The following is a 9036-nucleotide window of genomic DNA, read 5'->3' as shown; positions in this document are numbered from 1 at the left end:
CACCCTCTTCCATCACCCACCAGGTCCCATCCTTCTTTTCTGTACYTCTCCATCAGCCATCATGTCCTGTCCCTCCTTTTTGTCCTCCTGCATTGTGTTCCATGTTTTATTGTGCTCTAATCTCACCACCTCTAGTCCCTCCCTGTTTTCCCCACTACCTTCCCATTCTATCCCTCCTTCCCTGCTCCTTCCAGAGTGTGCTGTCATAAACTGTCCCATCCCTCCCTGCCATGCTCCTCCATTATCTGCCATGTTCCCTTCCACATTCCTCCTTGTTCTCCTCCATCACCCACCACCTCCCATCCCTCCTTCCTGTGCTCCTCCACTGCCCTCCATATCCTGTCCAGTCTTCCTGCCACACTTTCATCCCATCCCATCCCATCCCATCCCATCCCATCCCATCCCATCCCATCCCATCCCATCCCATCCCATCCCATCCCATCCCATCCCATCCCACTCAACTGCTCCTGCTTCATGCACCACATTGCATTCCTTGTCTTCATTCACCTGCCACCATCTTCTCATGTCTTCTCTTATTTCTTCACCTCCACCCTGTCCCATCCATCCTTGCCCTGCTTTGCCTCCAGCTTTTCCTTTCAGATTCATGTGATGTCACCTTTTCTTCAGCTTTGTCCTCTACATCTTCCCATCAGTTGATCCCTGCTTATTCCCCATTAACTCCCACCTTTATTCTAACCTGTTTCAACCTCCTCYGCTCCTCTTCTCCATGTCTTTTTCCATCCTCTTCTATCTCTTCCTGTCCTCTTTCAACTTTCTTCACTTCCCCATCCCAAAATCCACCCTCATCTCTCATCATTTCACTATCCTATCAACTGCCAGTATCACCCAAATTTATCTTCCCCTCCACATTTCCAACCCCCTTTGTGCCTCTCCATTTCCCACCATTTTCTGATCCATCCTGTTCCACTGCCCTCCAGTCTGTCTTCTATCCCCTAAATGTCTCTCCATCCCTTCTGTCACCTTTGTCCATCTCTCACTGTCTGCTCATTCCTCCTCCTCTTCATCTCCATGCCCCTCCATCCTTTTCCTCCACCACCTGCCATCTAATCTCTCATTCTCTGTTTGTCCACCTTCTTTGTCATCCACTTCCCACTGTCCTCCATCCCTCCCCAAGCCCCACACCATYCACTACTTGCCTGTTCTTCCTCACCCTCCACTTCCTACCATCTGCCCAGTCTCCTCATCCTCCCCAACCTCTCTTTTCTTCTTGATTGTCCTTTCCACCATCTTCCATAATTTTTCCCTCACCTTCCATCCCATACTTCTTCCTCCACCTCAGTTTTTCTGTCCTTGCTGTGACACTTCACTTCTCATCATTCCTGATCCTTTTTTCTGCAGTTTCACTTCTTGCCCTGTCCTTCTCACATTCAACCTCTGGCTACCTCACCATCCTCTGTCATTTGCCTCCCACAGTTTTCCTGYTTCTCCTCCACCTATCCCCACCTTCCCATCCCTCTTTATCCTCTAAGTATTCCACCTACTTCACAGATTTCCCTGCCACCCCTCCCTGACTTCCAACCACCCTTCCAACCTCAGAGCTCGTTCTTAACTGTCCTTRCATTCTCCATCTCCCAACTCTGTCCTGCCTTCCAATCTTCTCCCTCACTCATCCCCACCTCCATCTTCCCTGCACTTTTCTACTCCCAGCAAATCTTGACTCCAGCTGCAGTTTTCTTCTTTTCTTCTTGCTTCTCCTGCCTTATGTCCCATCCCTTACCGACCCAGGAAAGCCACTGCCAGCTCAGCCACCCCTGATGCAAGCAGGAAGGGCCCTTCCTGGCATCAGGAAACACTTCTCCCTGGGGCTGGTGCAGTTGGAACTGGTCACRGGGGAAAGGGGATGATCTCTGCCCTTGGAAGGCTTCAATAACTCAGCTAGATAAAGTCACCAGTGTCCTGATTTAACATTAGCAATAACTAATGCGGAACATGGAGCTTGACTAGATTCCTCTGGGATCATTTCAAGCAGTGAAARATTTCTGAGAAGGGCGAGAAAGGCCAGGAATGGCTTTGAATGCATTGCTTGGGATGCTGCAGGACATGAGGAACTATCCCTGCCACTTCCAGCTGCTCCATGGTGCTCAAGCAAACCCACCATGCACTGCTCCAGCAGGACCACCCCATGCTCCACAAGGACCATCCCACCCTGCTCCAGCAGGACCACCCCATGCTCCACAAGGACCATCCCACCCTGCTCCAGCAGGACCACCCCATGCTCCACAAGGACCATCCCACCCTGCTCCAGCAGGACCACCCCATGCTCCACAAGGACCATCCCACCCTGCTCCAGCARGACCACCCCATGCTCCACAAGGACCATCCCACMCTGCTCCAGCAGGACCACCCCATGCTCCACAAGGACCATCTCACCCTGTTTCAGCAGGACCACCCCAGCAGGACCATTCCATGCTGCTCCAGCAGGACYATCCCATGCTGATTGAGTAGGATCATCCCACCCTGCTTGATCAGCAGCACCCCAGGCTGTTCAGACAGGACCTCTCCAGGCTGTTTGAGCAGGATCACCCAATGCAGCTGGAGCAGAACCTTYCCATGTCACCCAAGCAGGACCATCCCATGTTGCTTGAGCAGGACCACTCCAGGCTATTCAAGTAGGGCTATTCCCAGGCTGCTTGAGTACCATGGGCCAGGCCAAAGTGGCTTCCTGAAAAAAATGCCAGCTCCCAGGCCAGTGAGCGATCCCTGAGATGTCCCCTCAGACCTGAGAGCCAGGGATCTGGTATAATCTTTGTTTTCCTCCCCTCAGGCTGGGCCCTCCAGGGCCATGGCCATCCCCTTCCAATGGCCTTAGGGCTGCACTGGGACACAAGGCTGCTGGCACTGCTGCCAAGGGGAGGACAGGTCTCCTCTCCATCCCAAGGGAGCTCCAAACCCAGAGGGACCTGCACGCAGGGCCTTTTCAGAGCATCCCACGACACTCACGCACAAGGGCCAGCCAGCCTCATTCCACCGCAGACTCTGCCTTGCAGTTGGAGGCTCTCAGCCATCCCATGGAGGGGACAATGCCCTTTCCTAGGGGATGTGCCTGAGGGACTGTCCTGCAAGGCAGGGACAGGCAACCAGTGTCTTTAGGGGGTGGGGGTGACATTTGTAAAGCATTCCTGCCCATATGCCTTCCTGGCTGGTAAATCTGGGGGAGGGTGGAGGGAATTTGCTACCTGTGTTAGGAACTAGCTGAACTTACGTGTCTCCCCAAGCTGGATTTCTTATTCCAAATGTTCCAGCTGTTGTATATTGTACTGGGATTTTTACATTGGATTATTGTAGAAAATTAAAATTYAAACCGTCTGTTAAAAAATAAACATTAAAAATCTCTATGAAAAAATAAATGCAAGCTTGACTCCAAGTCCTCTTCTTACACATGTGCCGGAGCAGGGATGTGTCTCCAGCGGTGGCTTTCCAGCGTGAGCCCACACCACCCTCTGGTGTCGGCACCGACTCAGCTCCGTGCTGGCCCCGCTCCAGTCCCTTTGCTCCCAGCTCAGCCTGGCTGCCAGCGCATCCTTGCACCGCCCCAAACCCCGCTCGCTCCGAGCAGATCCCGTCCTGCTCCCGGCACACGGACATCCCCGCGCGGCGTGGGGCAGGACTGGGAGCAGATCAGAAGGAAGCGAAGCAGGAGCAGAGCAGAGCTGCTTTGCTGGGCGCTCTCATCACCCTCCCAGCCCGGCGGGGTGCGCTTCCCAAGCTGCGGGAGGGTGGGATGTGCTCCTGTGTCCAACAAGCCCTCGCCCTGGGCATGACCGAGCCTGGCCCAGCGCTCCAGCTATACCTTCCTGCTCAATGAAACAGGGACAAAAGAAGGCAGCMACGTTTATGGGTGTGCGAGGGCCCAGTGACAGCTCACGTGGGGAGCTGTTATTAAACCACAATCTCTTTTACATTCTGCTATTGAAGGCACCCCCTCTCGTGAGCCCAGTTTCCCTTCCTCTGCAACGCGAGCTTCCAACAAATCTCTTACCGACCGGGCCCCCTCCCCCAGAATGAAAATAGCACCAGCTGGCAGAGCCCAAGTAAACAAACGAGCCACTGTGAGAGGAGAGAGCATCTTTATAAGTTAATTGGCCCCATTCGAGAGTCAGACAGACATTTTCCTGTGGATAGAACGCTCAAGAAGCTCAGGCAAACMGCACTAACGTGTCTCCTGGGTTTGATTTATAAGCCTGATTGCGTTACTAGCTCATCTCCATATAAAATGATTATGAATATATTGTCTGCGCTCTGCAGAGGGCTAAATTACCAGGCTGTGATATTYATCAGCTACTCCTTGAAGCTTAAAACGCAATGAAATCCAGAGCTCTCTCCCAGTGACAGCAGGGGTAGAACGGAAACAGCTCAGGCTTGATCCTTGTTTTCGACACAGCCTGGCCCGTTTTAACACCCCGATTAAGCAGGGGCTGGAGGGAGGGAGYAGCTTGAGCCAAAGGGCTGCAGAGCAGGGAAGTGCCGGAACCCAGAGCCAAGTGTATTGGTATTGAGCGGTTACATTTACAAACAAAGGAGCTGATAACTCCCAGCAGGACTGAAGGGCTCTTATCACGGTGCTGATTAAAATTTCCTCTGCAGCCAGCGACGAGGGGGAGTGTCCTCAGTGAGGAGACAGTGCAGCCCGGTGTTTAACCCTGCTGCTGCTGAGTGCTGATTCATTCAGCACGAGTAAAGGGCTGCCCAGCGTGGCCGTGGGCTGAAAATCAGCCAGCAGGAAGATCCACAGCCTGGTCACATCTTCCTGCTCCATCTCCTGTGCCTCACACTCCACCTCACCCCTGCTCTACAGGTCCCAGGAGCTTTTGCTGTTGTCACTTGTGATTCCTTCCAGATCCTTTGCTCTTTTGTTCTGCCCCTCAATTCTCTGCCTTTGYCTGTGGTTAAAGAAAATTTTCCCTTTTCTTGGCAGGATATTCTGATAAAGCCTCCTATTGCCTCCACTATGGCCATGCAAGGCATAAACTTGTTTATGCTGTGTTACGTTCACCAAGAGTRAAGTCCATGGTAAAAAGATGCCTTTTCTGATTGCCATCACTGACAGCTGTATGACCAAGCTGCTGAATCTGCCTCACAGGCTCTGCTCCAGGCTCATGTGTCCAGGAGATGCTCCGGGAGGAGTGGACAGGCAGTGGGAGAGGAGGTGGCTTCCTGTCCTCCTCCAGACAAGCCCATGGGCCTCAACCATCACACTGGTACTTCAGTGTTGCTCAGACACCTCTGCCCTCCTGTGCTCCTTCCTCCACTGCTGCGGGTTGCATCCTTCCTGCCTGACACTCTMAGTGATTTGCATGAGCAGGGCTGTGATTCCCACACTTTCACTGGCAATAAGGCCAGTCAGATATGCCCCGTGACCCCACTTGGAGCTCCCAGGTAAGTCACCTGCTCACCTGGAGCAGTGCTTTGCCCAAATTAGCACTAGTTTCCCATGTGAGGCTGTCTCCTGCTCACCCGAAAAGGATCAGAAGGTCTGACGTGGACAGACCAGGTCACACTTTCCAGTTTCTTTCCCCTATCCCAGCATCTCCAGAATGGAGTTTTTCACRCCAGGGGAGATGCAGTGGTGGGTCCCAGCACAGCTGCTGAGCTGCTGTGGGTGCTGCACTGGGGAGGCTGTTTCCAGAGTATCCCAAATTTCCAGAGCATCCCAAGATGAGTGCGAGCAGGACACCACCCATCTTGGCCATTTGGTTTGACTGTCTGATTCTCTACAAGAGACCTTAATACACACTAATGTTTACACTTTAAGTACTTTTATTCCTTTACAGGAAGAGGAAATGAAGGGCTATAACGCTGCTGATTTTCCAGGACTGTCTGGTGAGTTAGGAGAGCTGGGAGCCAAGCTCAGAGCAAACCCTGTAGCATCCAGCCCCACCACATACCAGATCCCAGGGCAGGAACCCAGCTGGATGCAAACTGCCGGGGGGGGGTGGAGGAGCTGGAGCAGCAAAGCATGGTCACACAGCAGGAACCCCTTCCCTAGATCCTGTAAAATCACTAAGGGAWGCCTGGACTATCAACAATGTGTCCAAGGCCAGGTTGGACGGGGCTTGGAACAACCTGGGATTGTGGAATGTGTCCCCACAGCAGGAGGTTGGAATGAGATGAGATTGAAGTTCCCTTCCAACCCAAAGCATTTCACGGTGTTTTTTTTCCACAGATTCTGTGGTTTTTCAGCTGTGAGACATTGAAATGAAACTCTGAGGAGGGCTGTGTTTGTGCCACGGGGGTCTGACTGATGGTACCACCTCTGTGGTTCACAGCCCCTGCATGCAGCTGCTTGGAGAGTTATTGGAAGAGGAGAGAGCTGGGGAAAACACCTCCAGGAGGYTATTTGGAATTTTCTGCTTTGCAGATGCTTTCTGAGAGGAGATGCACCCTCTCCCCATCAGGCAGCTTCCTGGGCCACAGCTGTGGACAGCTGCAGCACAACAAAATTCCCWGGCTGCAGGGGCTCAGACTGGACAATGCTGGCTGAAGGACAGCTGTAGGGCTGGTGGGACATGGTGCTGCTGCAGCCTTGTGGGTCAGAATGTCCTACACACACAGGCAACAGTTGCTGGACAGAAATCATGCTGTCACTGAGGCTGGTGGGGAATTTCACCCAGACAAATCACTGAAAGCAAAAGGCCAATGAGAAGGGAAGCAGAGGGTGCCTCCCACATCTGCAAACCACCTTTTCACTGGCTCTGGGGCACTGTCCTGTGACAGGGAGAGTGACAAARCCCTTTTCTGGCACTTAGGGGGACAGAAGGTTTGTTAGTGAATGCTGGTGATAAATRCAAAATCCCTGGGACACAGCCTGCTAAACTAAAGGTTGGCAACTCATAACAGAAAATTTTCAGCTTGAGGTGGCTTCTGAAAGATATTAGAAGTGCTGRGTTTGTTACACTTCTCAGGAAGGGATCAGAGTGATTTCCAGTTGGGRTTGTTAAAGGATGTGGCAAGTTTACCCAGAAATTTACGGGGCTGTGCCCAGACCATCSATCCAAGGGGAGTGCTGGAGCAATTCCCATAGCTCCTGAGGCACTTCAAAAATACCGCTGTCAGAGTCCAGGCTGCAGAGCCAAAGTGACATTTAAAAAAAAAAAAAAACAAACCACAACACTTTTTGTAATAGGGAACTTGGAGGTAACAATGCTGCTGGCTGGTAAAGAGGAAAATCTTGCAGGATTTGGCTGTGTCCTTACTTGTCTACCAAYAGAGACAGCCTGGGCTCAGAAACTGGTGATCCCAGGCTGGAAGTCCAATATGCTTGGACTTGGAAGAAATATGCTAAAATTGGGAATCTGAATGGATGTGGACTTGTGCTGGAGACTTCAGCTTCATCCATCTGATTTACTAGCAGAGACTGAGATCTGCACACTGATATTCCTATGATTTTTTTTTTTTTGTTTGTTTATTTGTTTGTTTTTTTTTTAATAAAAATGAAATTAATAATATGAGATCACATTGCAGCTTTCCAGGACAGGGATTTTATACCCTATATTCCTACCTGAGGAAGCTTTGTTACTCATGCCACAGTGTGGTGTGAGGGTGGCTGAACAATGTGGGCTGTGAATCCTGCTGAGCTCATGTTGGAGGTGTGTAGAGAGTATCTCTGGAGTGATACTGTTCACAGGACACAGCCCATGGAGGGAGATATCACCTGAACTACTCATGGGTTTCACCTTGGAGTAAACCAGTTGTGTCCTCCTAAATGGAGTCACAGGAGAATTTTTGCCCTCGAGCAGCATGGGCAGGCAGCAAACTGACACCAGAGCAGAGAACTGCAGCACAGGWGTRCYCTTCAAAACCRGGGAGCATCCTTAATGGAAAATGCWCACCATCACCRCTGCTTTTGTCTGTTTCTGRCCYCTTTGCTGGTGAGAACATTGCAGAGGGTGCTCACCAGTCCACAGGTTTGTATCTCCTCCAGCCTACAGCAAGGCAACACTCCCACGGAATGCAAAAAACATGGAAACCCCATGGATATTGGAGTGGGCTGTACCTGCTCTCTGACACTGTGCCAACTCCAAATTATGGACTTTAATCTTTTGAGTGCTCCTCGGCCCTGGCCCAAGCCARCACAGAATTCCCAGGGCAGGTGGCTCCCTGGGCACAGCCGTGCCTTGCTCCAAGGGGTGATATTCCCCAGTGGAGAAGAGGAATTTGAGGTTTTGGCAGCCTGCCTAGGAAATAACACCTTGGCAGGCAATGTCATCAGGGCAGGCAGTGCCATTGGGGCAGTTGGGATCAATGCAAGGAATGTTAAGGATTGGGATGACAGTGGGGCTGCTGCAGGAGGTACAACCACAGGCAACTCCTGCTTCTAACAACAGAGTCTTGGAATCATGTTGATCCCTGGGAGATGCCAGTTCCAGCCTCCTGCTCCAATGGGGATGGCTATTCAGGGGTTTATCTAGTTGAATTTTGTCTGCATCTGAGGACTGTGACCCTGCTGCCACTCTGGGCCCCTGTTCCAGCATTTGACTGCCTTCTTAGTGAAAAAAATAGTTTTAAAAAGGTTTAATTTCTCACTACCTCAAAAGATCTGTGGCATTTTTTTTTCGCAGGAGGAAGGCACTCAGTGAACTGCCAGAGCTCACTGTGCTCACAGAGGGGGAAGTGGAAGGTCATGAATCCAGACAAAAGTTGTTTTCTGCAGGATGACAAGGCACAGAGTGTGGCCATGGCCACTGGCTTGTGCTGGGGCTGGTGAAGGAGGATCTCATGGATGGCACCTGGGGTTGCTCCCTGGCCTGGAAAAGTGTCAGGGACTGGCATAGAGGGCACGGCTGCTGCTGTTGAGAKGTGTCAGAGCACTGTTAAATGGGGACACACTGCTGGCATGGGGGACAGGGCTGATGGTGGAGGACAGGGGGCCATGGGCTGACAAGGGACACCACTAACAATGGGACATGGCTGAGAGAGGGACACCACTGACAATGGGACATGGCTGAGAAAGGGACACCACTGACAATGGGACATGGCTGAGAGAGGGACACCACTGACCATGGGACATGGCTGAGA

The sequence above is a fragment of the Malurus melanocephalus genome, unplaced genomic scaffold (assembly GCF_030028575.1).
Source record: "Malurus melanocephalus ecotype Western Australia unplaced genomic scaffold, MMel_1.1 scaffold_837, whole genome shotgun sequence".
NCBI classification, from domain to species: Eukaryota; Metazoa; Chordata; class Aves; order Passeriformes; family Maluridae; genus Malurus; species Malurus melanocephalus.
Note: the sequence above shows the minus strand (reverse complement) of the source record.